The sequence below is a fragment of the Molossus molossus genome, unplaced genomic scaffold, assembly GCF_014108415.1.
Source record: "Molossus molossus isolate mMolMol1 unplaced genomic scaffold, mMolMol1.p scaffold_m16_p_9, whole genome shotgun sequence".
Taxonomy (NCBI): domain Eukaryota; kingdom Metazoa; phylum Chordata; class Mammalia; order Chiroptera; family Molossidae; genus Molossus; species Molossus molossus.
Window position 1 is genome coordinate 33,533,653 of NW_023425403.1, and position 25,359 is coordinate 33,559,011.

Here is a 25,359-nt window from a genome sequence, read left to right on the forward strand (position 1 = left end):
GCCTATCTTTTTACTTGGGGTAAGGACAGGTTTTTTAAAATAATTTTTATTTATGAATTTATTATAAAACCTAACAACTTGTTGTATGTATCATATTTAATAATATTCTTGAGAAACTCACTTGGTTAAAAAGAATAAAATACCAGGTTATTATATGGATCATTCAACAAAAAGAACTTTAAATAACAATGGCTAAATACCTATGTCCTCCACTGTAGTGTTTCCCAAAGTGTCTTACATTAAGACTTGGATCTGCATGACCCAATGAATATGATTTCCAAAAATATTCTATTTGACTGCCATGTTTTTCTCTTGTAAGTTGTTACTCTAGTCATGGGACACCTTCTCAGATTTTTTACTCATCTCTCTCCTATCAGCCCTTTGAGAATAAGAACTCAAAGTTAATGAGAAAGATGTTTTGATTTTTTTTTCTCAAACAAAATCCCATTCCCTCTGGCAGGAAAATTTCCTACCTTATGATGGACAGAAGCCTATTGACCTAGAGTCACTGGAGGTCCTTGACGTCTGACATGGCCACTGTCATTTCGAGCTGTGTTGGATGGAGTGGGGAAGCTTTCTCATACCTCAGTACACCGAATGCTGCCATTATCTTCCCCGTATCAATGTCTGTGGATGGTAACCGTAAGCCATGGAATTTGTGGTAGAGTTGCAATTTTAAGAAATTGATCATTTTAAAAATGTATAAGTAAATAGGACTTAATGTCTTTAGTGTTTTAAAAACCCTCATATAGGGAAGAGATAAACCACAGAATGTATATGTATGCATGCATAACCAATGGACATAGACAACAAAGCTGGGGACAGGGTGGGGGGATGGGAAGGAGGGTGTCAATGGGGGAAAAAGGAGAACCATCTGTAACAAAAATAAATTAATAAAAATAATTTTAGCCTTAGCCAGTCAGTGGTTAGAGCGTCAGCCCACAGACCAGAGAGTCCCGGGTTCGGTTCCCACTAAGGGCATGTACCTTGGTTGCAGTTTGTCCCCAGCCCTGGTTGGGGTTGTGTGGGTGGCAACCACTCGGTGTGTCTCTCTCACATCGGTGTTTCTCTGTCCCTCTTGCTCCCTCTCTCCTTCCTGCTCTATCTGAAGATAAATGCAAAAATGTCCTCCAGTGAGGATTATATATATATATATATATAATTTAAAAAATCTAAACAAAACCCAAAAAACCCTCATATAAATAAATTCACAAATTTCGCCCTGGCTAGTTTGGCTCAGCGGTTAGAGTGTCGGCCTGCGGTCCGGAGAGACCCGGGTTCAGTTCCCGCTAAGGGCACGTACTTCGGTTGTAGTTTGTCCCCGGCCCTGGTTGGTCGTGCGGGTGGCAGCCACTCGATGTGTCCCTTCATGTCGATGTTTCTCTCTCTCTCTCCCTTCCTCTCTCTCCCTCCCACTCTATCTGTACAAAAAATGGAAAAATATCCTCGGGTGAGGATAAAAAAATAAATAAATAAATTCACAAATCTTTATTTAAAATCTCCTCTTTCCTGACCTGTTATCTTGAGTCGTGTTTCAGGTATTTGTGAACTGTATTAGAAAGAACACTAAAATCATCAAAATAAGTTTCAGGTAATGTGGTGGACTTCAGTAGTTATTGCTTACATCTCCCTTCAAATTGATATTCTATACATACTAGTTTAATATTTATTTGGAACACAAAGAGAAAATGGTTTTAAATTATTTCAGAATTCTCACTGTATACCATATAATGTCTTTTCAACTTATATCATGTGCATTAATCCTATTTAATTATACGACTCTTATAAACAGATAGCAAAATAAGGAACTCAGCACACATTTTTGTTACATGCGATTTCTTATATCTTACAACTCTTTGGGAGGCGTAACTCCTACAATTCAGGTAATCAACTAACTCGTTGGTAAAGTGAACTTGGTTTACGTTATTAGCTTTCAGAAATTCTGCTGCGACTGCTAAGTTCACATGACCTCGTGCCAGCTGACTTCAGAGGGTGCTCTTTATAGAGGGCATATCAGTGAGGAACTAAAAAGAAAAATCTATTTCCATTCAGGGTGCTTTTATTTTTCTGGTTATTTAAGAAACTGAATGAGGAAACCTGAATATGCCCATTGAATTAACTGGCTCCATATTTCTGATTTCTTCCAGTAAGTTTTGTTGACCTTTCAGAATGGAGCTCTGGGAAGCCACCCGCCTAAGTCGCTTCTTAATCCTAGTGTGGTTTCACACCAACGTAAGAGTATTGGTAAGGTTACAGAAAACTTAGTAGAAAGTGAAATAACAGAGAGTCTAAAACCTTATTTCAATTTTAAGGTTTTAGCTTTTGGGACCCCTTAATGAAGGCACCAACTCTTTTTAAATTCACTGTAAGGGGTGACCATTTGAAATGTCTTCTTAAAGATGACATTTAGCCCTGGCTGGTTTAACTCAGTGGTTAGAGCGTCGGCCTGCAGACCAAAGAGCTGCGGGTTTGATTCCGGTCAAGGGCACATATCTCAGTGGTGGTTAGGACCTGGCCCTGGCTGGGGTTGTGCGGGAGGCCACCTGTCAAGGTGTCTCTCTCACATGGATGTTTCTCTCTCTCCCTCTCTTTTCTTCTCTCTCCCTCCCTCCCACTCTCTCTGAAGATAAATAGAAACATGTCCTTGGGTGAAGATTTAAAAAAAAAAGATGACATTTAAAACAAAAAAGAAAGAAAGAAACTCAAGGAGCATGAAAGAGGTGAAGAGAATTGTGAAAGGTGGAATGCAGAGCTATTTCTTCATACTGTTGTAGGTTTGGTTTGATTTCATTTCAGTTTAATTGTGGCTATTTTAAGTATTGTTTGTGATAATAAAGTTGAAAAACCATCTTACCATAACCTTTACCTGTTATAACCAGATATATTTTGTTAAGTTTTAGACAGATTTTTTTCTCTTTGTATGTGTACTTTATTCGTGTGTATGCGTATACATGTTAAATATAATCCTTTTGCTTTGTTACAAATTACATCTGATTTTTTTTAAAATAGTTTGTGTATGAATTACTTAATAAACCTTCGCTAAAATAATTTGACTTTACTTGAAAATGACTCTGTATACCATTTTCCCAAGAAAATAGAGCTAAAGACTGATCCATACTGAAAATTTTGGAAAGCAAACTAAGTGTACTTGGAAAACACATGATAATTCTCTGTTATTTAACATGTTAGCTGGGGATTTTTTTCTTCCGTAGTATCAACTCATTGTATAATCTGAAGCCTGCAGTAGGATTCCTGTTTGCACTCAAGAAAACCTGGTCTAAAAAAAGTCTCCTCTGGAAAGTGGGAGGGAAAAATAACTTCATGGAGGAGAAACCCACCAATCAACCTAAGCCCAGAGAAGGGTGCTCTGGCTTGCTTCCTTCTGTCCAAGACCACTTCACGGAGTGGAGAGCTGTGTTCTGCCTCTGCTTTTTCTACCCATCTGGGTCATGCCACAACTGTTTCCATCTAGGTTGGGTAAATGGGTGTTTATACATCATCATTCACATCATTACCACCCAAAGTGCATAGCTTACCTTGGGGTTTACTCTCGATATGGAACAACTACGTAATGGCATGTATTGGCCATTGAGGTATCATACAGAACAGTTTCACTGCCCCTAAAATCTTCTGTGCCTTCACTATTCATCCGTTCTTCCCTTCTAAAATCTGGAAATAACACATCTTTTTCCTGTCTCCATAGTTTTGCCTTTTCAAGAAGTCATATAATTGCAATCATATGGTAGGTAGCCTTTTCAGATTGGTTAGTTTCAGTTAGCAATATGCATTTAAGTTTCCTGTATATCTCTTCATGGCTTGCTAGTTCATTTCTTTTTAGTGCAGGATAATATTTCATCGTCTGGAGATGCCACAGTTTACTTATCCACTCACCTGCTGAAGTGCATCTTGGTTGTTTCTGAATTTAGGTAATTATGAATAAAGCTACTATCAACATTCATGTGTGGGATTTGATTTGAACATACATTTCAACACCTTTCAGGAAACAGCAAGAAGCACAGCTGCTGGATTTTAGAGTGAGAGTGTGTTTACTTTTGTAAGATAATGCCCAGCCGGCTTCCAAAGTGGCTGTATTGTTTTGCATTCCACCAGCAATGAAGGAGAGTTCCTGTTGCTCCACGTTAGGTCTCAGTCTTTTGGTGAGCCTGTACCCTTGGGTTATGAACATTTCCAGGATGTCTCAGTCCATCACCCTCCGGTTAGGGGGGCAGGATGGTTAGAGGGAGATGCAGTTGGGTATTTCCCTTCCCCGGTAGGTAAGGCTGTGGTAAACAGAGTTTCTCCTGAAGGCAGGTCTGGTCAAGAAGAACAGAATGCGCTTGTGTATTTCAAAATATTTCTTTTTTTCCTCCCCCTAGAAAAATATTAGGAGATATTTCTCTAATATTCACTGTGAGGACCTGGTTGAACTCCTAGAAGTAAAGGTCACAAAAGCATAGGGACTCCCCTAAGAGAAGAAGTTCTGAACCCCAAAAGTTGTCCGCCCTGAGTCATCAACTACTTATCCTTACAGTTAGGTTTTTCTACCCCTGCCATGGGGTAGAACAGGGAGGTTTCTGCTCATGGAATTCTGCTCCAGTAAGTTGTGATCCTCTGTACTTATCTGTCTCTCCAATTTGGGGGACAGCGGTATGCCCTGTGACCTCACTTCTCTGATGGATCTGAGAAGAGTTGTTAACTTTTCAGTTTGTTTGGATTTTTATTTATTTATCTTTAGAATGGAGTGGGGATTTCTGAGCTCCTCACATGCAGGAGTGGAAACCGGAAGTTACTCTGACCTCTTCACAAATTCCCACTTTTACCTACAACATCTGTGTAGTGCCACCAGTTTTGATTATTGCCGGTTTACAGTAAGGTAGGCTTGGATTTCCTTATATTTTGCAAAATTTGGGTCATCAGGGGCATTTTTTTGTTAAGTTCTGGTACATCTGGTACACTTTGCCCAATAAAGTGAAAAAAGTAAAGTCCTGATTGTCAACCTCTGAGGCAGGAGAGGGTTCACCGTGGAACATGACTCTGCCTTGTCTGTCCCTCCCAATAAACAATTGCTCACTGTGGGCCTGGGGTCCCCACCCAAGGTAAATGACTCAGTTGCAATTTGAAAAAATAATCGTAAGCAAGCACACAATATTTGTGCAGGGAAACTTTCACCAAGTTGTGTTTCCTTAAACTAGTATGCTATTGAACGGCATTGAGCAAAACATCCTAAAAGCAATGTACTGTTCAATGTTGAAGTTCTGCCTTTATTACCTTTCTTTAATCTCTTTTTTCCCAACAACAAAAAACATCTATCCTATAGAGCAAAAAAAAGCACAAAATGAGTGAAATTCTAACATTCATCTTTGTTTCACTGTCCTATTTTTAAAGAAAATTGACAAAATTCATTTTGACCTGGTACTGGTTAGTCTGTGTGATCACGGATTCTGCAGACATTTATTGATTCTCTAGTTCTACTTTGTTTCCGTATGAACTATATGAAGTGTGAAAAGCACTTTTTAAAATTCTGGATTTTAGTGTTAATTTCTGAAGCATAAAATCTTTGACTCCCCCCCACCCCCCGTTTTAAAAAATATTTAATAAATTATGGAGTTTTGAGTAAAAGATGGATTTACTGTGATGTTAATCAGAGGAAACAACTTTGGAGAGGGCTAGAACCTGGAGGGTAGGTCTCTCACCTTTTCCCCAGCTCCCTTAGTAAATTCGGCAATGGTTCTCTGGTTCTGTGTTCACCTGTGTACATGCCCCTTGCCTCGCCTCTGTATACTCTGAGCTGCATGAGAACAGGAACCCTATGCACTCACCTTTGAGTGAACAGAGCTCATCCCTGCCATTTATTCATTTCAGATTATTTTTGTAGTTTATAAAATTTTGTGTTTTATGAATGGTCCATATGTTATGTATATCCCAAACTAGCCGGCAAGTGTGCTCAGCAAAAATATGTGTGTGCATTCTCCTTGTGTTTTCTTCAGTTCTGGGTACGTGCCAGGCAGTCAGCAAGTAGATACTCTAATTCTCTGACTTGGAAGAAAACAGAGGGTGATATTCTTGGTGGGCCCTTTCTTAAGAATCCCCCTGTTTATCATAATTTAAAAGCACTTGTTATTTTACTTGCACATTGCTCATATCAAGGGGATGTTTAAATAAAGTGGTTTAATCTATTATTTTAGGCAGCTAAACATAGGTGCATACTTGTTCACTCCTGGAGGGCAAGGAAGGTGTCGGCTTATCTCACATTACAGCACACATTAAACAGTACATGGCTGTTTTTAAAAAAAATCCTCTTTTATGACAGGGCTGACTCATCAGGCTGGAAAGCTGATGTGAGCAATCAGTTTCTTTGCAGATCAGAGTGGGAGCAAGGATACCGTTGGTGTCATTGCCCGTTCTCCAAGTCAAACTCTCCCCAGCACATCCCTTTCTTTACAATATGACCCATCTAATAGAAGAAGAAAGTCGCCAACATTCTCTTGTGAACTTTCATTGGCAATAGGTCCAGTGTTAATGCATTCTCAGGCCTGAAGGCCAGATGAGACCAGAGATGGCCTGCGAGTTGCCTACTATTCAGACAAGAAAAATAATTTAGGATATTGTGAAGTGTCAGGCAAATTCATTTAGGCTAAGACTGGTAAGATTTCTTTTTCCTAAGAAGCCACAAATATGTTTAATTGAATTATGCAGGTAATTGCTTAAATGTGTTTTGCCCTTTTGGGCAGCTTTTGTGTTTTCTCTTCTTGCTTGTTTATTGACAATATGGTCAGTAAATCTCTTGGAAGAACTTGACACTTAACACCTGGCCACAGTCATCTTTTCCACCCTCAAGCCTGACATCATTCTGGGTGACTCAGTATGACAACCGCATCGGGACTCGTGGTTCAGTGCCTGCCTCACCTTCAAGGACCTCCCTCACCACACACACACACACACACACACACACACACACACACACCACACAGGCACCCTTCCAGGGCCACACCCTAGACCTGTCACATCCGGATTGGCTCACCTCTCAAATAAAGTTTCACACTCATTTTTAACCACCTTATATTTCCAACCATCTCTTTCTCTCTTTCTCTCTCTCTCATTATTGTTGCCAACACACCAGTCTCTGAGGTCTTTATTCTGTGTCCCTGGTCCCTCTCCCCACTCAGTCCCTCCTGTCTCACTTTGCTCCTGGCCCACGCCATCGCTTTGTTTCCTGGTATTCTGAAGCCTCTTGTTCTGTTGTCTTCCCACCAACCTTAATACATCTAATTGCTATCTTCTCCTTTTGCATTCAGCTCATTGACATTCCATGAGAAAAATCACACCCTACCCAAGATGGGTCCCTATAGACTTTTGTCTCTAATTCTGCTGAGACACTTGCAACTTCTCGACAACACTGTTACCTTTTTCCTGGTCAACAGGCTCTCATCCCATGTGGCATTTCAGACAATATTTATCCTCTCAAAAGTACATCTCCTCCCCAGCTCCCCTTCCCTGTCAGCCTCTGATCTTGTCTTCTGTGTCATAAAGACAATTATTTGTTCTCCTCCCTTTTCTCAGGGGCTTAAATCTGATTGTTTCATCTCACTCTTTATATTTAGTAAACTCTCTCTTTCTCTCCACTGACACATTTAATGTATATATAAAAATACTATCAGATTTAAGTTCCTGAGAAAAAGGAGGAGAATCTCTGTTATTTTAGCAAGGGAGAGAAGAAAGGATAGAGTTGTATACAAGTAAATGGAAGAAATTACTGTCTAATAGATAATTCTATCTATCTACACACACACACACACACACACACACACACACACACCAGTGCAGGATGGGAGGGGTAAAGACTCACTTATTTCCAATTCTTCCCCTTCCACTATTCTCTCCCTAGTTTTCTTTTTTCTGTTTACAGCCATCGTCTCGAAAAAAATGTCTTTCCTGGTATCTCAGAGTCCTCTCCCAATCCTGACCCAACTCAGCCTTCATTCTTACTGTTCCACTCAGGCAGCTCTTAAAGAGACCACTAGGGCTTTCCCTGTAGCTAAGTTCAAAGAACAGGTGTAAGTCTTCATCTCACTGGATCTCACTGATAAAAATACAACTGATTGCACCCTCCTTCTTCAAATACTTTCCGCTATATTTTTCATGGCACAGTACTCCCTGATTTTCCCAATGTCTTTGCATATTCTTTGGTCCATACTGTTTAAATTGGAGCCACCCCAAGTGTTGCTTTCAATACTTTTCCTATGTCGTTTCACACCTCGTGGTAGGCAGGGCAACCTCTCCTTAGAGGTGTCCACATCCTAATCGCCAGAACCTCTGAATATTTTGCCTGATGTGGCAAAAGGGACTGTGCAGATATGATCAAGCTAAAGACCTTGACAAGGGAAGAGTATCCTGGCTTAACCAGGTGAGTTAATGTAATCACAAGAGTCTCAGGGAAAAGGAAGGCAGGACAATGCATGGAGGAGACGCGGTGATAGAAGCAGAGGCTGGAGCAATGCAGGCAGATTCTAGAAGCAGGAAAGGTGAGGACACGGATTCTTCCCTAGAGCTTCTGGAAGAAATGCACCTTTGCGGACACCTTGACACTGTGAGACCCATGTTGAACTCTGACCTCTGGAACTATAAGATAAAACACTATGTGTCTAGGGTCACTATGCTCGTGATAACTTGTTACAGAAGCAATCAAGAAGTAAGACAACTCTCTTCCTGGACAATCTCGTCGGAAGCTTTGGGCTTTTATTCTTTACCCATCTGTGTTCAGAAGGCTCCTGGACTAGTTAAGGTCATTCTATTGACGTAACAAATTCACCCCCTAAACATGTAATGCCTCTATCATAATCCAGTTTACATCGTGGGTAGGTGAAAGGTCAGCAGAAGGGCTCTTCCTCAGTCATTCAGTAACTCAGGCTGACAGAGGTCTTGCTCTCTTCAAATTTGCTAAAGAGAAAAAGAACACAGGGAAAACACGACAGGCGAGTGCACTGGGAGGTTTTCACAGGTCTGGCCACTAGTGGAGTGTTTCCCTTCTCCCATTCCACCGGCCAGGTTCCCGTCACAGCAGAATCCAACTGCAAAGGATGCAGGGTAATGTAGTCTACGTAGGTGCCCATGATGAAAGAGAAAACTAAGTTTTGTTCAATCGTTTTTAGAAATATCTCCCAGATCTCTATTTCTAAGTCTGGTTTATTTTTGGAAAACTGGAGCCACATAGCCAACTTCTTACTGGGCATCTTTGCCCAGAGGCATCTAGGAATCTTGAACCCAACATTGTAAAATGTGAACCCACCATCTCACTGTGAGTCCTCCAGGGTGTCTGCATCAGTGACTGGCAGCACTGACACCCCAGCCAGAAACCCCGCACTCTGTGATTTCGCTCTCACTGCCCGGCCAATCGCCAGGTAACTCAAGGGTGAATAAGAGAACTCCGTGTCAGCGCCGTTCATCTCTCAGCATCCCTGCCAGCACGTGATCCCTGCCACTGCCACCACTCACCGAACCCCTGAAATGCCTCCTGATTCGGGTCCATTCTTAATCCTCTCCCACTGCAGCCGAAAGATCTGTGAATGTTTTTTCCCTTTTTGGTGCCATTCCTCAGTTCAAATAAGTTGTAGGTTCTTTCAGCATAACTAAGACAAAGTCCAAACTTAACATGGTTTCCAAGACTGTTCGCGACCTGCCTTCTACTTGTACCTGCTGCTGCACCTGCAGCCCTTCCCCCACCACCCTGAGCTACCGCCACGCCAGACTCTGCAGTTCCCCTAAGGCCCCATGTCTCTCCTGCTTCTGAATCTTCACACATCCTATTCCCATGCCTGACTCCTCTCCCTCTCCCTTCGAACATGACCAGTCAACTCTTATTTATCTGCCACATATAGACTTTAAAGTCGTTTGTTCAAACAAGTCATTTCTGATATTCCACAAGAACAAGGGGCCCGTGTCATCTCTACTTGCGTAATTGTCTGTCTTTCCTGAGAAATTGCAGGTTACATGAGGGCAGGAAAAAGTCTGTCTTATTCTTATCTTCAGCGCTTAGAAGAGTGCCTGGTACATAGCAGTGCCGAGTAAATATTTGTTTGAAGAATGAATAGATCTTCATGTATGTGTGTCTAACTTAGGCAGCGAGGTAAAGATTAAGGCATTTAGGGTCTCATCCCTGAGACCCAATTTTTACTTTCACTCCTAATTTCTGTACTGGTCAAAATTAACATTAATAAAAATAGTGGCTGCTGTCGTGCCATGATGCCTAATCACAAACAGCAGCTATATTTATGTACACGCTCTGCAGACGCAGTTACAAATTAACCCATTCATGGTGATTCAAAGGGACCCAAAAATAACACAAACTACTATTCAGTATAGGTCAAGAATGCTTTACAAATAAACACACACCAAAAAAAAACAAAAAACAAAAAACAAACCCAAAACTTGTTTTGTAATTCAAGAAAATGTGTCTCGGTGTAGGTATCCCCCGTTTTTCGAAAGTCGTGTTATACCACTTCGCTTTATGAGAGACTTACATGGTATCGTAATGGCTTCTTCTTCTTCTTTTTTTTTTTTTTTGTAAAAGCCAAAGTCCTCTTTGTTTTCTGTTTGGTTATCGAAAACAGGTATGAATACAAGTAGTTCATAAAAATAAGGTGTAATGATGTGAACTTTTGGAAAGAAGGGGTACCCTTCGCTTTACCCACTTCAGCTTTCTAAAGGTTTCCTAGGAATTCAGTACTTTGAGATAATGAGGAAAATCTATATATGATACATATTACATATATTTATAGACATATGTATATATATATATATATATATGTGTGTATATGCACATATTTATATATAATTTTCTTTTAACTCAACTTCATGACTTTATAGAAACATAAAACATACATAAATTTCATGGTTACTAAATAAATGACTGGCTGAAATTCAAGCCGCTTTTTAATTCAGAAAGGGCTTAACATAGTTATCATATGGGATTTGGTCCCACACTTTCTTATTTGACAAAAAAAGAATTGCTCTGAAATGATCATGGTCAATTTGTTGTACATTTCTCTAAATCAAACCAAGACCATCCCTAATTATAAAGGATAAAGTATATTTGGCTAACTTCAATCTTGCAATAATTTGCTTGAAACATAAATCATTTTGGTATGGAAAAATTGTAAGGGCTGCCTAATAAATAATAAGATGTATTTTAGTGCCCTATAGTATGTTACTATCATGTTAAGAATAAGACTTCAATTATTCCTAAGTCTGAAAATTCAGAATTACTATTCCCAAGGAAATCATAAGCCTTTTCCCTAGTGTACTATTCTGTTTTTGAAAGAAGTTCTTTTAACACAGGACAATGCAATCTTTTATTTGGCACATCAAGCCATTCAATAAAATATTATGGAAAGAATGGATCTACATAAGATTTAGGGGCTTTGATTTGCATTTAAATGGTATCATTTCTTTAAATTAGTCCATGTCATTTCCAGTGCAGAGTTTAATAAACAATGTGACATGGTACATCAGTATTAAATACATGTAATAAAATAACACTGACTATGACAGTATACTTAAAATTATTCTTCAATGAAAAAAATATGAAAACTTTTTATTAGAAGATAAATAGAAAAACTTTTTTTTTTTTTTCTGATTAGGCTGAATGAATACCTTTAAGTCAATTCCTGCTCCAAGTAATTTGGTGAGTAGTTTGATGTTTTTGTCCATAGTAACATTCTCACAGTTTTCTTTGAGTTTGAGGAAGAAAATTATTTGATAATAATAGTAAGGTTGAAAAAAGAATGTCCTGACCAATATTTAGAGACTTTGAACTGTTAAGGGGAGCTACAGAAAAAAACAAAAAACAAAAACCCACTCACAAAGAGGGGAGAATAAAGACATTGAACTTAAAAAGAAGGGAAAAAAAGGCTCTCAGGAATTGGAGGAGGAAGAGTGAAAGAAGTTGAACAACAGTAAGAGAAAAATAAAACCATCTGCGTGATAAGTGAGGCAGCAGTTCTAGAGAATCGTCTGCTTTGGGTCTGGGGTATCAAATGCAGTTTTGCACAACTCTGGCCAGACTCACTGAGGGGCTTAGGGATGACCACCTGCCTCACCATGGCAAGTCCCATCCAGCCGTGACCTTTGTCTGAACTAATTCGCTCACCTCATCAATGTGGTGACATAAAATTGATTATGCCTCAGTAAAGTTGAACTTCAACTGAAGAACCAACCCTGAAAGTTGTAGTGAAAATATTTATTTAATCAATGATTTTTGAGCTTTCAACATACGCCAGAAATACTCCATTTTTTAAAATTCTTGCCTGGTATTCTTCAGAATACTTAATATCTCTTTTAATCCTGGCAACCGTCTAATGAAGGAGCTATTGTTATTCACCCCATTTTACAGGTGTAAAAACCGAAGAGTAGAATGGTTTCATGACTTGCCCAAGGTCACGGGAATAGTTAAATGGTGCAGCCCTTGAAAAGTGAGGCCAGTTGGGGAAATGCATAACACAACGGTCACTGTGTGACAAGGAGTATAATGGCAGCCTGTGCAAGACGTGACAGAGAAGCAGGAGTCAGGCCACTAACACAGACCAAGGGCATCAGAGAAGCCTTCTCGGGAAGATGGTACCTGAACTAAGTCCTAGAGAATGGAGATGGTTCAGACAAGAGAGGAATAAAGAGGCTTCATAGACAGGTGAGGAGCACTAGAAGACTCCCTGAAGCCAGAAAGAGCACGGATGTTCGAGAAACAGCACAGAGGTCAGTGGACTAAGAGTGTATGGCAGGAAGTGGGACATGGATGTGGAGAAGTGACTAAGGTCCAAGCCCTGCAAAGCCTGGTTTACCATGCATGCCATAGGATGCCATCAAATGATTTCAACTGAGAAGATCATTTTTGGTTCTTAAAAGTATAATAAACACTCTGGAGAGTATTGCTTATTGATTGAAAGCACTTTTTTTTTTTTTTTTTTTTTTTCGGTTGTTTGTTTATTCAGCCTGATCTTGGTTTTGAACCTGGATCCTACTTATTCTGTGATTGTGGGCAAATTACCCTGCTAGACCTTCACAGCCCTGTTTGTAAAACAGGATAAGGTGAGATGATACTTACAAATGGCTCAGTAAGCGCAGCAGCCCATAATGTTTATGACAAATTGGAGAAGATAGGAAGACAAGATACTAGTTAAGAGTTTATTTCCATGTGGGAAGCTACATATGTGTTGGGGCAGGGGGTATTGTGGTTTCCTCCCAATTTTTCTATGAACCTAAAACTGCTCTGAAAAAATAGTCTTAATAAAAGAGTTAAGCATTTTCATTCAGAGGAAGTGTTCAGGAAGACATTAATATATGGAGAAGTGTGCAATAGATATAAGAACAAAGTCTTTAATAGCAATTTAATAAAAGACATTGATACAATTTTCATATGCTTTTTTTCTATGCTGGTCGTCAATAAAACAAAGGTCATGTTTAAAAAAAGTTATTTCAGTAACTCAGCTGTGAGATGCTGATGGTTCTTAATGGGGTAGAGGTGAAGACTGATTTTACACCCCCAGGGGGCTTTGGCCGTGTATGGAGGCACTCTTGGTTGTCACGACTGGGGGTGAGTGACATTGGCATCCAGCTAGCAGAGTCCAGGGATGTTGCTAAATATTCTGTAGTGCACGTGACAGCCCTCCATCTAAAATAATTATCCGGCCCAGGATATCAGTAGTGCCCGTGTTGATGAGCCCTGTCCTAAGTGTTATCCAGCCTGTGGAGATGGGATGGAGTGGGCAGACTGAAGCAACGTTAATGAAGCTAAATCGAAAAGTCTTGGTAACTGACCTTAAGGGAAAGTGTCCAAGTTGTTCATCCTGGCACCTACTGGAATGCCTTGTACCTGTATACTATCCCAAAATGTTTGTTGAGTGAAAAAGAAATGAATATGTGAATGAATGAATAAAAAGAGAAACATAAATTGAGAATTATGTCCAGTTTGTTGGATAGGGCTGTTCTATTAATGGTGAGAGCCTCTGTAATGCAGGACATAAAAAGAGGAGATGGTCTTGGGAGAATGGAGAGTTCAGTGATGGACTCGATATGCCTAAGACAATTATTTACCATTCAGAAGACCCAATTGTTCAGTTGTTCAATACCCCAATTATTGATTCTGATAAATGGGATAAGACATTTTTTAAAATGGAAACTCTCCTTGAAAAGAGTCTGAAAATAATGTTGGATATTTATAAATTGTAAGCAAGGATAAATCCGAGTTGTTTTGATAGCTAGAGAAATCTCCATGTTGGCATTTATTACTTTTTCTGAGGAGACCATATTTTAAAACTTCCAGTTGAGTGATCTTAGAAATGTAAAAATATCCTCCCCTTGTAATACTTTCCTCTTGCCTAACCTCACTATTTTGGCTCTGAAGTGAAGAAAAAAAAAATCTGCTCATGCCATTTTAGCACTAAGGAAGTGGGATTACTTTTACCCTCAGAAGTGGTGACTTGTCCCTGTCCACACTCATTCTTTCTCCAAAGCTATTCTGTCCTCAAAGGCCATCTGCCATTGGTCTACCCAATGGCCCCTAGAACCAGAGTGGAGATGTTGGTCCCCGGGGTTCCCTTGGCCTACACTCAGAGTGCCACTCAATGACCTTGATGAGTGGTTTCTAGGCCACTGGTGAAGCATGGGGCTGTTACAGATGCCAGGGACATTGATGCCCCTGCCTCTGCTGTGTGTGCCCTTATCGGTCCACTCTGGGCATAACCCTTCTCTTCACGCATCTCGGACATGAACAGGATACCGTTCTCTTCAAGCTTCTTCTTATCTCCACGAGCAGCCCTGTTCTTTTGATTTATGAGCCATTCCCTAAAACCACATAGGGCAGAGCCCCTGGGGCCTGGAGCAGAGTGTCTTTGCAAAGTGCTACCCCAAGGCCGGGAGAGAACTCATAAACCTTGACTCTATATCTCAGAGTGAATTCCTTACAGGCCGTGGTACCTATGGGTGGGTGGACCTCACCTCTTTTTTGCTCCAGGACCCTCAGGTTCTCAGGTTCTCAAAGATTACATGATCATCAGCCCCATTAATTTTTCTGTTCATATTTTCCAGAAATTTTAGGAGTCTTAATGCAAACAGAACACAAGAGGGTCTGACCTGGTTTCTCAATCTGGTCAAGGTGCGCACACAGAATTTGTTCCACACCTGTCTTTTCTACATACATTTTTAAGTAATCGCATTTTCCTTTCCTATTGCTACAGGCTGAAATTTTATTCTTGTACTATCTGCATTTACTGACTCTTAAACCCAACAGAATTGCCACTCAGAACATAGTCAAAAAGACATTGTGCGTTTGATCTTCCGTCGCCTGGGCTGTGCACCTTTTGGGTACTAAGTGCTGTCTAAATAGGATCTTAACAAACACATTTGAAAAGGAGTTGTGATTGGACTGAGTCCTTTCAGCATGGCCTAAAATTATTCTTGGTCAGACTTTTAAATCCTCAGTCCATTTTGTGATTTCTGTGGTTGCGGGGTTTGGCAATCATGCTTTCCAAAAATATTGGAACGTCAGGAAGAAGGGCCTGAACCGAGTGCAGATGTCAGCGCCTGCGTTTATGAGAACTCACACTGCCGTCATGGAAAACATGCTAATGCCAGGAAGGGCGGAGGAGAGGACTCCAGAGGCAACAAGCCGGAGCTGGGCTGCCTGGTGGCAGCGCTGCACACACACGGAGGGTGTGAAAACACCGGGAAAGATTTTCCAAAAATCTAGCAAAGGAACATTTTACCCATTTGTCAGACCTGTGACCTGCTGCCTCAATTGCACCAACTTTCTGTTCATTTTTAAGTGACTGAAATGATGAAAAAAAATTCCTTGTGCAGTCTCGCCAAACAGCATCAGGGGAAACAGTATCTGTTCACACATTGGACCAGAGTTCACATTCTGACGGAGTCTTTTCATGTCAAATGAGGATCTCCGTGCTTAGGAAGTCCTCTTCTTGTTAGCTATTAAATTGCTACCGAGGGCTATATATGTTGGTTTAAAAAAATTTTTTTTTTTTTAAATTTCTTCCATTGAAAGAAAGTAAACAAATTAAGACATTGGTTTATACGGGGATCCTAATGTGATACAAAGAAGAGGATGCCTCATGTGACCCCATAATCCAAGGTTCTCCCGTGAAGGCGTAATCAGGTTCTAGGATACTTCTAAGAGTTTTTATATCAATTTTGGTGAAGCTCAAAGAGGCTTCAGAGTAACATCACCCCCCAAGAAGTTTGTAAAGTTGTTAAAATATTAAGAAAGACATAATTATTTAAAGACTAGTCCTTAAGTCAAATCCCTTGTGGCCTATGAAAGATCTCCGAAGGCTACAAGGTAACAGTGTTGCCCGAGGCCTGCTATGGCCCAGTTCATTTAGCAAATACCATAAATAGCTTTATTATGGGGATTTGGTAAAGCAATCTTTCATTAATAGGAAATAATTGGCTCGACACTGCAATTAAAGTGATGTTGACATAATTTGTTAAGATGTTTCAGAGATTCGCTATCCTTATGCTCAGTCTTAACATTAGTACTATATTAAATATATGATCTTGGAAAAAAAAACTTATAAAATTCAGTTGTGGGTAAAGGTGAGTTCTCATTTTCAGCTGCACTCATTAGTTGTTCACTGAATTCATCTGATGTCATTAGGGGAAATGATTCAAATTCCTACTGTGAGCTGTAGATAGTCTTTGTCAGTGGGCTTTGATAGAAAGAGGTATGTCCGGATTCAGAATCTCCAGATTCACAAGGAGAGATCTGTGCTAGAGTCCCCGCGGTATGTGGAGAAGGAGCATTTCAAATACACAACTGATTAATGTGGGCTTTGACTCCAAGTCTCAGTAGAATCCTGAACCTGCTGATCTAGCCTGGACCACACATGAACCGTGAGATGTCCACTGACCCATAGTTTACACCTAGAATTTGAGCCAGTCCAAGCAGCCTCCTTTAATCTCCTTCCCCTCAGGACCCCTGGCATGCATCAGTGAAAGTTCCACCTGTGTCCTTGGCTCAGCTTAGAATCTTCATTTCCTGGAAAGTGCGTTCCCTTGGCCTAGAACAGAGATGGTGGTGAGCCAGGTATGACCCAGAAGTACTGAGCAGTCTCTAGACTAGACAGATTACTTAATTAGAGTATGTAGCCAACAGCCTCTAAATCTGGGAAAAGACAATCAAATTTAATTTTCAGCATCAATGAGCACTGGGGTTAGTGTCTGGTGTGTCAAGGTGGGGGTGGGGACCCACATACACATGGACCTGGCTAAGCCTTCCCTCTCTTTCCTTGGCCCTTGGACTCTGCTGGCTTTCTTTGAATCTACATGGGAGCCAAGATTTCATCCTATAAGCCAGAAGAGTGACGTGATGATATATGGATTTTGAAAAGAGAACCTAGAAGCTAATAGAGTGACAGATCAGAAGGGCAGAAGTCTGGAGCCAGGACAATCAAGTTCATAAAATATTGCAAGTAAGAGACCAAGATCATTAGCACAAGGGAAGAAAGTTGGTTAAAAGAACTGTAATGGAAAATGAAATGAACTGATGAGCAAAATAGATACAGAGACATGGACGCATGGAACAGACTGATGAATCTCAGAGGGAAGGGAGGTGGAGTGGGCAGGGATCAACCAAAGAATTTATGTGCATATATGCATAACCCGTGGACACAGACAATAGTGCGGTGAAGGCTGGGGGTGGAGCAGGAGTGGGGAGGAGGCGGTTAGTGGAGGAGAAAAGGGGAGACATCTGTAATTCTTTCAACAATAATGATAAATTTTTAAAAATGACTCTCAAAATGCAGTGGGAAGTTTCCCAAACGGGTAGAGAGGGGCTTTTAAATTCTCAGCTTATCAAATGGCATGGAAGAAAAGTGTACAGGACAGGAATGCAATAAACAAAATAGCCAATGTTGAAAAGATTTCAAAGTAAGGTAAAAAATGGCAGTACGCAGTAAGATAACACAAAGGGTAAGGAGTTTGCTGATGCCCCTTTAAGCTGTCATTAAAACTCCAGCTAAGACATGTATTAACTTTGCATTACATAGCACTGACTCTTCACTTGGTACACATTTTGATGAAGTCCTTCCTGTAACATACTATCCCTAAATTATGCATTAGGGCGCTCTGCTTCTGCACTCTTCCTTAGTGGTTGCTACCCTCTGAAATGGTGGTTCCCTGGCACATAAAAGCAAGTGATTGTTATCGTCAATCCCCCAGCGTCATTATTACTTCACAGGGTGGACTACAGAAGCTGAAGTATAAATACTCCTTTCTTATTGTTCATTACCAGTCACATTTTCTCATATTCAATTTCATTCTATCCTTCCAAGAAATCTAAATGGAAGTAGATACTGATGGTGGAAATGTGTTTCTTAATGTAAGAAATAGCAAATTATACTCTGAAATGTCACTTTAAGTGTACATTTTGTGTCCTTCAGATTAAACGAAGATCTGTGCTTTGTCATAATTTAGATATGACAGGTATTTTGTATTTAGCAGGAAAAAAATTATTTCTGTTATTTTTTTTTCAGTACCTAGAATGAATAAAACATCTAAGATTTCTTGCTTTGCAAGTCCTTTTTCAGTTTAACAGTATCAAGAGTAAAACTCACCTGCAATTTTGATACACAACCTGACAGGGCACAGCCTATAACTCAACCAAAAATTTCTGATTGAAAGATTTATCTCCTGGAAGAAATCCATGCAGAACAAGTGGCTAGATAAAGCAGGACGGAATAGCAGGCAGTTGAAACGAGTTTTTATATTTTTCACGTAATGACATTCTTTGGTTCTTTGTATTAAATATTCTACATAGTCTCATTCTCTATATTAGTTGATGGAATTAAAGCAAGCTAGATATTATGTGCATATGTGTCATTTCTGATTGGCCCAGTTTGAAAGTTTACTGGGGCATGAAAAAAAAACCCCATCACACACAATGCTTTCTTTCTGGGCAGCCTAAGCAACACAAGACTTGAAACAGAAATGGGAATGTGTTTTGAAAATCACAGCCTCGAATCAAAAGCTATCATTTTCAGAAGTAAAAGCACAGTGCGACTCAGCGTGAGGACACTATCCCTTGTTTAACCTCCTATGAAAAGCACATCGAATCCAAACCTTCACATTGTAGTTCTCCGTAGTCACAGACGACACTGCTGATGGTGTGATTTTTCCTGTGGGCAAGTGTAGAAGAAAAGCCTGGTTTGGGTGCGCCATCTCTGCCTGCTAACAGGGTCAACCTCAGGAAGCAGTCACTCGAGGTCCAGCGCCCAGAAGGGTCCTGCACTTGGTTTAACGCGCTGATGTCACCATGCACTGAAACTCTTAATAATTTTTGAACAGGGAGCCCTCCATTTTCATTGTGCATTAGGTCCCACACATTATGTAGCCAGTCTGGTCTGCTGGACCTATCATTTTGCAGCTCAATCTTTTTGCTTTATAAAGGGCAAGGGCATAAAGCTTTTTTTTTTTTTTTTTTAATTACACAGTGTCACTTTTGGGGGCTGATCTATTTATACTTATGGACTTGAGTAACTCACAGCTTCTGGCTAGCAGGGAATTGTTCCTATTCTATTCTTATTCCTGGAATTAGGTCTTCCTTGCCCTTACACATTAACAGTTTAACAGCAACTGATTAAACGTAGGTAATGCTATGAGAGAGAGCTCCAAGTCGAACCTCCGTTATACATACTGAACACATTCCTGGCCTCGAGCTCGCTGATAGACTCTGCAGGTTTCCTACGCTCGCTGGCTCTTTCCCTGATGGTCTTTCAATATTTACTTGGTTTCACTTTTATTTTATTTATTTATTTTTATTTTATTCCTCACCCAAGGATATTTTTCCATTTACCATTAGATAGAGTGGGAGGGAGGGAAGGAGGGAGGGAGGAAGGGAGAGAGAGAGAGAGAGAGAGAGAGAGAGAGAGAGAGAGAGAGAGAGAGAGAAACTTCACCGGTTGCTTCCTGCGTGACCTGACCAGGGCTGCGGACAAACTGCAACCAAGGTACGTGCCCTTGACCAGAATCAAACCCGAGACTCATTGGTCCACAGGCCGACGCTCTAACCGCTGAGCCAAACCGGCCAGGCTACTTGGTTCCACTTTAGGACTCTGCTTCCCTGGGTCAGTTCTGTCAAAAGGGCACTTCAGAAAAGCCTAACTGAAAAGAGCGGAGCCAGACATACGCAGACATTCTGATTACCTTTTCTCTTTTAAATTTTAAAGTGCTTTAGGTGGAAGGTAATTCTTTGGCCACTACTACATCATTTGAAACAGGATCAGCTAACTTACAATCTAGGGTCTCTTGTGTCTTGAGACTCCCTGTTTTTGAAATGGTTAACACTTCTCTTTTTTTGTTTGTTTTTAGGCCACAAGATTGCTGCTAATTAGATACAATTAATTTACCCATATGCTGGTTTTTGAAAATTTTAAATGTTACACATTTTACAGTTGGATATTTTAGCAAAAATACCTGTTAAATTTTGATTAGGAATAGATAGAATTTATAGATCAATCTGGGGAGAATTGGCTTTCCTACACGAGGGTCATTTAAATCATATACTATATGTTACATTGATTTATGTCTTTTTGTTTCTTTAATAATGTTTTATAGTTTTCCTTCTTAGACACTATTATTAGATATAATCCTAGATACTAAATTTTTTGATGTTATTGTAAATAAGATTGTATTGATTTGTTCGTTTGTTTGTTAATCCTCACAAAGGATATTTTTCCATTGTTCTTTTTAGAGAGAGTGGGAGGGAGGGAGAGAAAGAGAGAGATAGAGAGAAACATCAATGTGAGAAAGACACATAGATTGGCTGCCGCCCAAATGTACCCTTACTGGGGCTGAGGATGGAACCTGCATCCTAGGTTTGTGCCCTTGACCAGGAGTTAAACCTGTGACCCTTCTGTGCAATGGCCCTGCTTTAACCACTGAGCCATACCAGCCAGGGCAACATTGTGTTAATTTTTGTTTTCTAATTATTTTTTGGCATTTTATAAGAGTATACTTTACTGTTGTATGTTAAGTATTTATCGATTTACTTTGATACATTTATTTATTGATTCTAATAGTTTTTCTTTTATGTGTATATTCTCACAGCTCCCCTTTAATAGGTATATATTTTATTTCTTTTTCTTGCCTTATTGCATTGACAAGACTTCTAGGAGAATGTTAAATGGAAATGGTGATGAGGCTATTCTTATCTCCTGAGATATCTTTATCTTAAGAAATTCTCTAGTATTTCATCAGATATGATATTTGCTATAAATTTTCTTTGAAGATACTCTTTACCATATGATGAAATGTCCTTTTATTTCTATTTTGCTAAGAGGAACTTGTTGCTTTGTTTCAGTCATAAATGATTATAACTGTTTTTATTTACTTAGTATTATTATTATCATTATTTTGCATTTATTGAAATGGCTACTTTTTTTTTTTTATTTCTGTTCGTGTAGTGAATTACAGTGATTGATTTTTGAGTGATGAATCAACCTTTTATTCTTGGTTTAAACCCAGTTTTATGGGGATATGTTATGCTTTTGGGTTCAACTTGCTGCTGTTTTATTTAGTATGTTTGTGTCTGTTCACAAGAAAGATTGATCTGTAATTTTTCTTTTTTATGTCTGTCAGTATTGCTGTCAAGATTGTCATGGCCTCATAACATGAGTTAGGAGATATTCCCTTTATATGGAGCATTAAAAGAAATATTTGTACAAGATTGAAATAGTTTCTTCCTGAAGTATTTAGAATGATTCTCTTTTGAAGCATCTTAGCCCAGAGTTTTGTTTGTGGGAAGGTTTTTAATTTTGAAATCAATATTTTTTTTTCATAGATAATAGCATAATGAAGATTTTTCTATTTATTTGTATCAATTTTGATAAGTTATGGTCATTTAATTTATAAAATTATTCATTATAAAGTTGTTCATGACCTCCTATTACTATATTTTAATGTGTGTAGTGATGTTCCTTTTTAGTCCTGATTTTAATCATTTGTTCCTAATAATTTCCCTTCTCTCTAGTTCTTTTTGTTTAGTATTACTGGGGATTTATAAGTTATATTAGTGTTTTCAAAAAGCCAACTTTGCCTTTTGTACTTTCTCAATTGAGTATTTGTATTTTATTTCAAGGGTACTACTCTCTTTAAAAAACAAAACAAAATATGTTAATTCCTTTCTTCCTCTATATTTATGTTTAATTTGTTCTTCTAGATTTTTTTAGTTGAATTCTTACATTACTAATTTTTTTCAACATTTTTCTACCTCGTCAAGTAAATGTACTTAATACTCTACAAGTTTCCCTTGAAGCACCAACTACTCTTTGTACATTGCGTACATCACTCATTTCCAAGTATTTTCTAATTTCCTCAATTAAAACTTTAGATTTTTATCTCTGCAGTGTAGTGAGTGGGCTATAAACCCGACACCCCTGTTTTGTTTTGTTTTGTTTTGTTTTGTTTTGCTTTCATGCCCTGTGCCAAAAATCAGCTTCTTCCCCAAGGGAGTATGGGGCTAACCTCACAGTGTTTCCCTTCTGTCCAGAATCTGGACCGAACCCTCAAGGATTTGGGCTCTGGGATCTTCAAGTTCTGGCTACATAGGTTTCTTTCTGTCATCTTCAAACAGTTCTTTCTTTTATGTTTTATTTTTATTTACTGATTAAGAGAGGTGGAGGAGGGAGATAGCGATAGAGATAGAGAGGAAGGAAGAGAGAGAAAAACATCACTTTGTTGTACGATTTATTTATGCATTCATTAGTTGCTTCTTATAGGTGCCCTAACAGGAGATCAAACCAGGAATCTTGGGGGACCAGGATGACACTCTAACCAACTGAGATACCCAGCCAAGGCTTCTTTCTTTCCTTCTCTCTTTATTTTTTTAAATACAGATTTTGCCATTTTTCTTGGGAGAGGATGAGTCAGATCCAAACTATTTCCTCATAGCCAAAGCAGTTCATCCAGCCTGCTGGCCTCGGTTTAAATTTCACTACTAAAATATATTTCACTTCCGCATACGTTATAGCACATACTTGTTGAAATTGTTATCTAGAGACTGGGAATCAAGAAATATTCTGATTATTTTTGAAACTATTTAGTTTAAAAATTAGATTAGTCATACTACTTCCCTTTTCTTTGTGTGTCTTAATACAAGTGTGTGTGTGTATTATTTCAATGCCTGATTTTATCACTTACAAAATAGTAATTTTTTTTGGAATGATTGCTATGAAAGAAACGGAGTGTTTGTTTTTTGGCAAAAGGGAGGCATGAAGCTCTAGTCGTTTTGGTGTTTCCTCAGACCTGTGCAACCCTTTTTGAGTTTATCAATATAGTAACTGCTGTGGCGGCATGAACGGTCGAGAACTCCTACTAGTGAGGCTAACACTTTCGTGGGATATTCTCTGAATCACATCTACAGGGCAGCACTTTCAAATAGTTCTCATTCGTCAATTTGCAAATCTTTTCTCACTGCTGAAAACATTTCTGACTGCTTTTGGTGGCTCCGTAGCATCATCTTTCTCGGGAAAGGACAATCCCTCACAGTTTTTAGTACTCTGTTCCTTTTGAGAATGTTTCAGTCATAAAACAGGTAATTTATTCATTGTGAAATGAGTGGCTTATGATGTGGTCACTCAGTTATAAGGGTCCATTTGGGATTATTTCTTGAATCATTAACTAGAAAAGAAGACCTTTCGTGCCAGTGTTTTATGCTCTCACGGAGAAACTGCCTGCTCGTGTTTTCACGTTCTGCCCAGGCTGCTGTGAATTGTCTCTGAAATTGTATCAGATGACTTTGCCCCTATTGAGCTTTGCAGCCTGGCCCCTCCTTGAAGGTCTGGACTCAGGACTGTGATTCTTCCAGTACCTTCTCCCAACTCGTGCTTTCCTCCAGATGCACTCCGGTTATGCTACGGCAGCCTTGGATGAGAAAAGATTCACAAAGTTACCACCTTGCATTTTGAACGGTGGAAGGAAAGAGTCAGGTTGTTCTACCAGCTTGGCTTGGGGCTGGGAGAGGAATTATGTTCTGGCTACATGTATATTGAGACTACCGAGTAAGGTGACTAGTTTAACAGGTCATTCAGGAAAATCCCAACCAACAGAACTGTGATAGTGACAGGCCAACTTTGAAGGATGGGTTGTAGGGATGAAAGAGGAGGAAAAACGTGATTAGAAGAACACGAGGAGTGTCTCAGTCTGTTCAGGCTGCTACAACAGAACACTATAGATGGATGGCTTACACAACAGAAAGCCATTTCTCACAGCCCTGGAGGCTGGGAAGCCAAGATCAAGGTGCCAGCAGATTCCTGGTTTGTAGATGACCATCGTTTCACTGTGTCCTCCCATGGGAGAAGAGACGAGAAAGATCTCTGAGTTCTCCTTTGTAAGGACACTAATCCCATCCATGAGGGCACTATTTTCACTCCGAATATCATTGCATTGGGGGTTCAGGTTTTACCACATGATTTTGAGAAGACACAAATAATCAGTCTATAGCAGATAGACTGTAAGTTGCTTTGCTGAACTGTTTTTGGAAGAGAAATAATACCTTAGGACGGTCACAGTCAGTGATGACAGTATGAAAAAATGGATCAGAGAAGCCAGTGGATAACAGCACCTGACTAAGATATGGTGAGAGCGAAAGCGGAAAGGAGAGGTTGTTGAATTCTACTACCTTCTCTGTTGGTTTCCAACATTTCTAATGGCTAGGATACTTGCTTATGAAGCAGTGTTAGAATAGTTTGGATTTATACGGAGGAACAGCAACATGCATTCAAAAAGTACATGGTACCTCTCATATAGTTGGTGTTCACCAAGCATCCGCTTACTTCTAGTTTCCTAAACTAATTAGCTAGTGAAGACTCTAGTTCCAACTCCTTCTTTCCATGCCCACACAAATGGTGGTCAATTTTTTTAATTATAAAATAAGATGAGTAAACTCAATATTTTCCAAGGTCCTGATAGCTTTGATAGTTGAAGCTATGTTTTTTGTGAAGCCTGAGGTTTTGTGACTTCTCACCCAGTTTAAATGTTGAGTGACATGTCGGTACTCAGTGATACCCCAGGTGACTTATAGACCCTTCTGTTTATTCCAAGTAGGATAGAACTTGCTGTGTGCTTACATCAAAATTCATGCTCTCCAAGCGGATGGCCAACACCTCGAAGCTAGGCATCACAATGACCTTTTGGCATATTATGTGATAGCTGATATCAGAGCAGTGCCATATAGTTCAAGAGAAAGATGATACTGGTCACTTGTTTTAAGAGGGCAATTCGGGTGCAAGCAGGGCAGACTTTGTGGTGTTAAAGGGAAGCTTGCTGATGAAGGGCAACTCACAAAGCCTGATGTCAACT